This window comes from Camelina sativa, chromosome 18, assembly GCF_000633955.1.
Source record: "Camelina sativa cultivar DH55 chromosome 18, Cs, whole genome shotgun sequence".
Taxonomy (NCBI): domain Eukaryota; kingdom Viridiplantae; phylum Streptophyta; class Magnoliopsida; order Brassicales; family Brassicaceae; genus Camelina; species Camelina sativa.
Genome location: NC_025702.1, coordinates 15,158,400 through 15,167,552, shown reverse-complemented (window position 1 = coordinate 15,167,552; position 9,153 = coordinate 15,158,400). Strand labels below are relative to the sequence as shown.

General features: G+C 32.3%; 1 pseudogene; it reads left to right on the top strand.

The window, feature by feature from the left end:
- On the top strand, positions 4,440 to 7,853 carry LOC104761757 (annotated as a pseudogene).

The window sequence follows — 9,153 nt, the reverse complement described above, 5'->3', positions numbered from 1 at the left end:
TTGGATTGGCAAACGCACATTTTTCCTCGTGCCCTAAACAACATCGTATTGATATGGGGACCATGCCCATAATGAATCAAATGATCACAGATTATTGTAAGTAGTGAGACAAGCTGAACCAGTTAATAAACTAAGGCCTGAATGTTTGTAGATTATGATAGAGATTTTGGTTTTTGTTTTTCAAAAACTCATTTTTATACCAATCAAGATTTTAAAATTTTGGTTTTCCTAAAATTTAGAAAACCTATTTTGTTGTAGTCTTCCATTCACGATTCTAGATTTTTTGTTATCCTATAATTTAGGAAATATGGTTTTTGCTTTTTTACGTTAATTTTTCTCAAAAACCAAAAACTATTTTTTTAGCATTTTCATAAATAAAAACTAATAGAAAAATCTAAAACTAAAATCTAAAAACTAAAAACTAAATCCAAAAACTAATTTTAATAATAGCATCCATTCATGGCCTAAATAGTATTCATTTTGGTATACATATTCAAAAAAGCGTAGAATATATGTTTATTAGAGGTAAAAAAAAATCTAAATTAAGAAATATTTCAGATAAGCCAAAACTAAGGATTTTTCTCAATATTTGACTATTAATAAATATGTATCGAAACATATGTACTATTAAAGAAAGACTAGCTTATATTATATGTTTAAAATAATACCTTATATTAATGAAAGACTAGCTTGAATAACTTCTTCTTTTGAAACAGTTTATGTAAGTGTTTGGATACATATTTATTACTCGTCAAATATTGAGAAAAATCCTTAGTTTTGGCTTATCTAAAATATTTTGAGCAAATAATTTTAGTTCATGTGCACAAAATATGTTTTCAAATAACATTTTCAGAAACCTTGAGCCATAAGAATGATTGCAGATATATTAATTGTGTAGTTTTTCATTACTTAATTAGGTCTAACAGTTTTATATGTTTATTTTTAGTTTAAAGCATAATTACCTTGAAAATCGTTTGTCCACTACATAGCCCAGAACATTGTGGTAAAGCAAGTTTAGATTGAATCATAGTTACCTTAAAAGTCATTATTCATTAATTAGATAATAAGCTCTCAAACATAACCAACCAAAACATATATTAATCATCATTTAAACTCTTACAATTTATAAATGCGTAACACAAAAAATATTATGCTACCTCATATTCATAATGCGCCCGGTGTAACTACTCGTTCATATTCTGTCTATAATTGTTCTCTTGGAACATATTCAAATGGAGAAAAACAAATTTTAAGAGATATGTTAATTTATAAACCATAAACAATCAAAATGTATATTTTGATTTGTCTCTTTATTTTCAAAACATTATATATAAGGGGGATTTTCAACATTTGGATTGGCAAACGCACATTTTTCCTCGTGCCCTAAACAACATCGTATTGATATGGGGACCATGCCCATAATGAATCAAATGATCACAGATTATTGTAAGTAGTGAGACAAGCTGAACCAGTTAATAAACTAAGGCCTGAATGTTTGTAGATTATGATAGAGATTTTGGTTTTTGTTTTTCAAAAACTCATTTTTATACCAATCAAGATTTTAAAATTTTGGTTTTCCTAAAATTTAGAAAACCTATTTTGTTGTAGTCTTCCATTCACGATTCTAGATTTTTTGTTATCCTATAATTTAGGAAATATGGTTTTTGCTTTTTTACGTTAATTTTTCTCAAAAACCAAAAACTATTTTTTTAGCATTTTCATAAATAAAAACTAATAGAAAAATCTAAAACTAAAATCTAAAAACTAAAAACTAAATCCAAAAACTAATTTTAATAATAGCATCCATTCATGGCCTAAATAGTATTCATTTTGGTATACATATTCAAAAAAGCGTAGAATATATGTTTATTAGAGGTAAAAAAAAATCTAAATTAAGAAATATTTCAGATAAGCCAAAACTAAGGATTTTTCTCAATATTTGACTATTAATAAATATGTATCGAAACATATGTACTATTAAAGAAAGACTAGCTTATATTATATGTTTAAAATAATACCTTATATTAATGAAAGACTAGCTTGAATAACTTCTTCTTTTGAAACAGTTTATGTAAGTGTTTGGATACATATTTATTACTCGTCAAATATTGAGAAAAATCCTTAGTTTTGGCTTATCTAAAATATTTTGAGCAAATAATTTTAGTTCATGTGCACAAAATATGTTTTCAAATAACATTTTCAGAAACCTTGAGCCATAAGAATGATTGCAGATATATTAATTGTGTAGTTTTTCATTACTTAATTAGGTCTAACAGTTTTATATGTTTATTTTTAGTTTAAAGCATAATTACCTTGAAAATCGTTTGTCCACTACATAGCCCAGAACATTGTGGTAAAGCAAGTTTAGATTGAATCATAGTTACCTTAAAAGTCATTATTCATTAATTAGATAATAAGCTCTCAAACATAACCAACCAAAACATATATTAATCATCATTTAAACTCTTACAATTTATAAATGCGTAACACAAAAAATATTATGCTACCTCATATTCATAATGCGCCCGGTGTAACTACTCGTTCATATTCTGTCTATAATTGTTCTCTTGGAACATATTCAAATGGAGAAAAACAAATTTTAAGAGATATGTTAATTTATAAACCATAAACAATCAAAAGGGGACCACGTGAAAGTCCATTTAAAACCAAAAGATAGCTTGTAATGATACTATTACCATACATGTGTAATCTTGGATAGGTCACATAGATTTGAGCAAATATTTCTAGTTTCATAGGCATAAAATATGTACTTAAATAATAACTTTGGGTGCCAAAATTATTTGTTGGGGTATTAAATGATGAGATCGGTGAGACCTATTTTAAACACAGATATTTCGTATTGAATGTTAATGTTGTTAGCTATTAGTTTAAACTTCAAACAAACTTAAGTCATAAATAACATAGATATATGTATTTAACACTAATATTGCTAATCACAAATCTATTATCAAATAACAGTTTTTTTGTTAAATTAAAAAAATTATTATAGCATAAATACTTTTGATTACATTTTTATCATTATTTGCAGGTTCACTACTACACAGTAGACAACTACACTTACATGACTGACATTGAAGATGTAGATAGTTCTAAAGCAACTTTCAATTTTGCAGCTTTCATGTCATTTACTGAGGAGCTATTAGACTACCACATCAATAAAAACTATCAAAGTTTAAATTACCAATGTATTTTTACTATTATATCTTTCAATTTTCAATTTATGTATAATTTTTTTGATTGTTTTGTAGTGGATGTTTTATTGTGATCGTATCGAAGATGGACCTATCACCCCTACGCATACCGTTCTTATGGTAGGTTATGGATGTCACCACGGACAACCATATTGGATTGTCCAAAATTCATGGGGAGAATTTTGGGGAGATGGCGGATATGCTTATGTCTACCGCTCGACCGTTGCCTTAATCCAAAATACTTTAGTCCAAAATGCTCAAACGGTTCATAATCAAATGCTTATTAAATTCAATATTAATCCAAAATGCCTTAGTCCCATATGTTGCAAAATTTAATACACAAACGGTTCATAATCAAATGCTTATTAAATTCTCCAAGTATTATATATTTGCAATTAGCAATTTTATTCTCTAACTATCCTAAGCAAAATTTATTCTTAAATTTGTTATTAATTTAGCTCAAAAATTAGTCATTGTAGTAAAAAGAATGATAGATTGTAATAAATAATGATATTATACATGTGAATAAGCCATGCGATGAAAATCTATTAAAAAAAATAGATTTGAGCAAATACAATTTCTAGTTTCATAGGTACCAAATATGTACTTAAATAACAGTTTTGGATGCCAAAATTATTTGTTGGGGGTGTTAAATGATGAGATAGGTGAGAGCCATTTAAAAAACGATATTTTGTATTGAATGCTAATATTATCAGCCATTAGTTCAAACTTCAAACTGATTTAAGTCATAAATAACATCAATATACGTATTTAACACTAATTTTGCTAACTACAGTATTAGTTCAACACTTAGCAAACATTCAATTTTAATCGAAAGGATAAAGTCACAGAAATACTAGAATAGATTTCACATATTTGTAGAATCATGGATTTTGCATAACAAATCAATGTAAATACGAAAAAATAATTTGAATGCTCATATATTCTTTAATTATTTACATTGTGTTGTACCCCTAAAAATTAATCTTATAATACAAATTGCAGTTTTAGCAACATTAATTTTTATGTCAATGTATATGTTAGTTTGAGGATCAAGTAGAATATCAGAAAATTTGATTACATACCTGAGAGAGAAAAAAAATGGAAGTCTAAACACTTAATTAGCCGCCGTTTTGACACAGACTGTCTATGATAGACAGTTTAATTGGGCTTATGATAAACCCATTAAGTAGTGAAAGAAAGGCCCAAACAGCCTAAATCTCCTCCGGTCTCCGTCGTTGTCGTTGCCTCGTCCTCCTCCTCCGTCTCAGTGTCATGGCGCCTAGAATTTTGCTTAGCGGAGATCCTCTTGGACGTCTCAGTCAGCTCTTCAAACGTGTCCAATCGGTATCTCTCTTTCTCTACTCCTTCTGCTCTACGATCTCTCGTGATTCTGTATCTCTTAGGGTTTTAATCGAAGTTCCAATCTTTACAGGTTAGCAAATCCGCTGGTCCGTTTGATGCTCTGATTTGCGTCGGCCAGTTTTTTCCTGACTCTCCGGAACTTCTAGATGAGTTTCTGGATTACGTCGAAGGTCGAGCTCAAGTTCCGATTCCTACTTACTTCACCGGAGATTATGGCGTCGTCGCCCCTAAAATCCTATCGACGACTTCGAAGAAAGCTGAGAATCAAGGGTTTAAGATGGATGGGCTTGAGGTTTGCCACAACTTGTTTTGGTTAAGAGGAAGTGGGAAGTTCACTCTTCATGGTAAGGGTTTCAGAAAGAATCGATTTTTATCAGTTTTTTTTTTTTTTTTTTCAATAGGTTATTTGGTGACTTTGGTTAATGATATTGTGCTTTTGTTTGTTTTGTTTAGGTTTGTCTGTTGTTTACTTATCTGGTAGACAATCATCTGATAGTCAATTTGGGAAATATAGTGAAGATGATGTTGATGCTCTTCGTGCACTTGCTGAGGAACCTGGAGTGGTTGATTTGTTCTTGACATATCCTTTTTTTTTTTTTTGGTATAAGTTGATGAATTTGGAACTATTGGATACATTCTCTATTCTCTATTGTTCGAGCCTTCCTAAAAGTTAAGTTATTTTACAAATTGGTCGTCCTTAATTACTTTACACTAATGAATGGCCTGCTGGAGTCACAAACAGAGCTAAGGTCTCTGATGTTCCTGAAGGAGTTTCTGATTCCTCTTGTAGTGATTTCATTGTTTCTGAATTGGTAATGGAAGTTAAACCTCGGTAAGTACTTTTTTCAATTCTTATATTGTTGTTACTTGGAAATTTTGAGAAGTTAGGAACTTAATTTACTGTTTCTGTTGCCTTTTGTGGCAGCTATCACATTGCAGGTTCTATGGGGGTATTTTATGCCCGTGAACCTTACCTCAATGCTGACTCTACTCATGTAACTCGCTTTATTGGTCTTGCTCAAGTGGGAAATAAAAACAAACAGGTGTGTTCTATATATTTCCTTTCACACAGCTTGGTACCTCATTGTTTTTGTCTGTTGATATTGGTACCTTTTTCTTTGATTACATGCCTCTGAGTGGTACTCTTAACTGTATGCATTGCTCCTTCTAATATGTAGATAACTAGGATGCAGAATCTGTGCAAGTTCATGAATCACATCAAATGGAATTTTTTGTTTGTGTTTTCTGCTAATTTGTTTCTGATCATCATGCAGTTTTCAAAAATTCTTCAATGTTACTTCTTTTCTCCTCTTTGCAGAAGTTTCTTCATGCGCTTTCTCCTACACCAGCATCTACCATGTCACCATCAGAACTTAGTGCAAGGCCTCCAAACACTACAATACGTCCTTATACTTTACAAAAGGGAGCTGCTGAATCGAAGAAGAGACCAAATGATAGTGACCCTGATTCACAGTATTGGAGGTATGATGTCTCAAAGCGGCAAAAAATTGGATCTGAAGGGGAAAAGCTCTGTTTCAAATTTATATGCTCAGGTTCCTGTCATCGTGGGGAAGATTGCCATTTCCAACACAACGCTGAAGCAAGAGAACAGTGTCGTAGGGGTGTTTGTCTTGATCTTATCATCAAAGGTAAGTGTGAAAAAGGCCCAGAGTGCAGCTACAAGCATGAGTTTCAAGATGAAAGCATACAAAGGAAGCCCAGGTCTGAAAATGCTAACAGGTAATTTCTGATTTTGCTTCTGACCACTATTCTTGCAAAGTGGGTGCCATTTTTGCTAGGGGCTGAGACAGTAATTGTTGTTTCAAAATTGCTTTCTCAGGTCAAAAGAATGCTGGTTTTGTCTGTCAAGCCCGAGTGTAGAGTCACATTTGATCGTCAGTGTAGGAGAAAGTTTCTACTGTGCTCTACCCAAAGGTTATCTAGGGTGAATCAGAGCTCAGTAGATACCAAAATGGGCTGAGAAATTGTTATAAGAGCCAAGGAAATGATGCAGTTTTCTTTGAATTTGTCTCTAAACGTGTTTCTCATGCTAACCTCCAGGTAAGAAAAGTCCTATTGCAATTCAGGTAGATCTTTTGAATGATACAGTTGCTTACATTTGTTTGATTTTTCTACTTTATGTAGGTTGTTCCTGTTCCATCATCCAGAGCTCGTCTTCTTCCAAATATCTTTAGTCTGGCGGCTGAAAAACTGGGCTTTAAGCTTGTGGCGGCTGAATTTTCGTATTTCTTTCTCTATCTTATCGAATCCATCTAGATTATATATACCTATGTTCGTCCCTATGTTTCTGAGTTACTTTTTTGATTAAACTATGTTGTCTTTATTGCAGTTAGTGATAGTTCTGATGGCAGAAAATATCTGCAGAAGGAATACGATGCAGCTTTGGGGCTCTTCTATGTGGAACTTCCTGATGGAACGGTTTTATCACACACCCTGGAAGAGAACGAAGTTTTCCCTGCACAATTTGGACGGGAGGTAAGACATTTCAGGCATGGGTGACTATGCTTAAAACTACTAAAGAAAGATGCCATCGATAGTTCATATGCATGAAGATTTAAACAGTGTTCTATTTAATACGGAATATGGAGTTGAACATTCACCATAGAACTTTCATGCTTAGACCATAATATTTGAAGTTTTTTGATTCGATTAGATAGATAACATCTGATCCACCCTAACATTTTTAGGATCCCAAAGGCATTTTGTTGCTTAGGAAATGACATTGGATTTTACAGGTTCTAGCAGGGCTGCTAAAGATCCCAGATAGGGCCGATTGGAGAAACTGCAAAATTAGCCAAGAAGAGGAGGCAAAGCTAGCTAAAGATTTCAAGAAACAATTTCAAGAATTCGACCCTTGCCAATAACGTTGCTGAAAAAAAGATACGATCAGATACTATCTTGTGGGCATCAATAATGTAAACTCAAAGTCTCCAGTGCACTCAGGTATTGTGTTTCTGCTCTAAGTTTAATGCCAAAATTTCTACTATCTTTTGACGATTATTTTTCATCTAACCGCCAGACTTAAAATTTTCTCTAGGTGGGAAGCTGAATCATGGGATGCACCATCATAGATAGCTTCGTTTGTCTCTCTCCATCTCTAGAATCAGGTTCATCAACAGTGTTCTTTATTTTGCTCAGTTAAAAGCTAACAGTCTTCTTCCATCTCTTTTCTTACTGTTTTGCTTGTAACTTCTTCTTTTTGCATCTTGTAAAACAGTTTCTTTGATAAATTATAGTTTGTTGAGATGTAAGAGAGTGACCATCACGGAAACACACAACAGTCATGTCTAGCATTTGCTTCACCTGTTTTCACCTAAACTACTGACTTTTTGTTGGTTGGTAAAAAAAAAATTTTCTCATCTACAGTAATTAATCTCAATCATTTCTAGCCAAGACATACGTTAAATTCTAGAATGGTTACTGTAATAAACAAAAACCCACGCAGCATCAACCTTTAATAACTTGATGAAAACCACATTCGTGTCTAAAGAATGAGAGTGAAGCTGGTTTTAGTGAATCAGAGTCAAACTCTCAGGCATTTGAAAGATGGTAGCTTGAGAACGAGGTTAACACATGGTAAATGAAGAGAGAAACATCATCTCTTCATCTTTAAGGTTATAAATCAAGCTTTTTCTTTTGTTGCTGTTGGTTGTTGCAGCTTTAGCAAAAGAGTAAAGGAAACAAAAACCAAACCCTCCTATAAAGGGTTTATAGATTCTTGTCTATGCCTGTGCACATGGCTCTGTAGTATTGTTATCTTCTCAATCCTTTAAATTTGTATGGTCCCATATAGTAGGTCTCTCTCTTTAAATGCATCAACAACCCTCTAGTATTTTAGGCTAATTTGCATATTTTTGTAAGATTAATTTCCCCATTTAATTGTTGTTTTCCTTATTTTGGAAAAATGAATAATAAATAAAATTTGTCAGTGGTGGTAGTACAGTCCCACCTGGACTTAGTCGGTTCCAGTTCAGACTTCAGACATCAGAGAGGAATATTTATTAATATCGGTGGGTATATTAGTAATCAATTTGTCACGAGGCTCGACCATCATACGAAATATCTCATTATAAATAGGGAGGCTGGCTAATAATTTAGTACTAGTACTAGTTAGAATTATTAGGTAATAGGTAGTAGTACATATTTTTGACCACTTTAGATTTCGACAATTTATATAACCTTTAATCAAACTCAGTTTTTATTCTTTAATCTTTGTTTATGGTCTTTCACCTAATTTATATTGGACTTTATAAATACTATACGATATTCAAAGAAAGATTGTTTGAACAGTAAAGAAGAAACAAAGAGAGAGCTAAAGGTCGTTGTCCGTGATCACTTCTTATAGTTTAAACGACAAGAAGCCAAACTCAAATCTGGTCGTATTGAATCGTTTTGCTGATGTCCCCACACATACGACACCAAATTACGATCTGCAATTGCATTGTAATCAAAAATCGTATTGAATCCTTCTCGTTTTCTTCTGAACCTCTATCATTCGTTTTTTTTTGTCGGTGCTTGCATTTGCATTGAAACGAAATAAGATTTTTGATTTTGT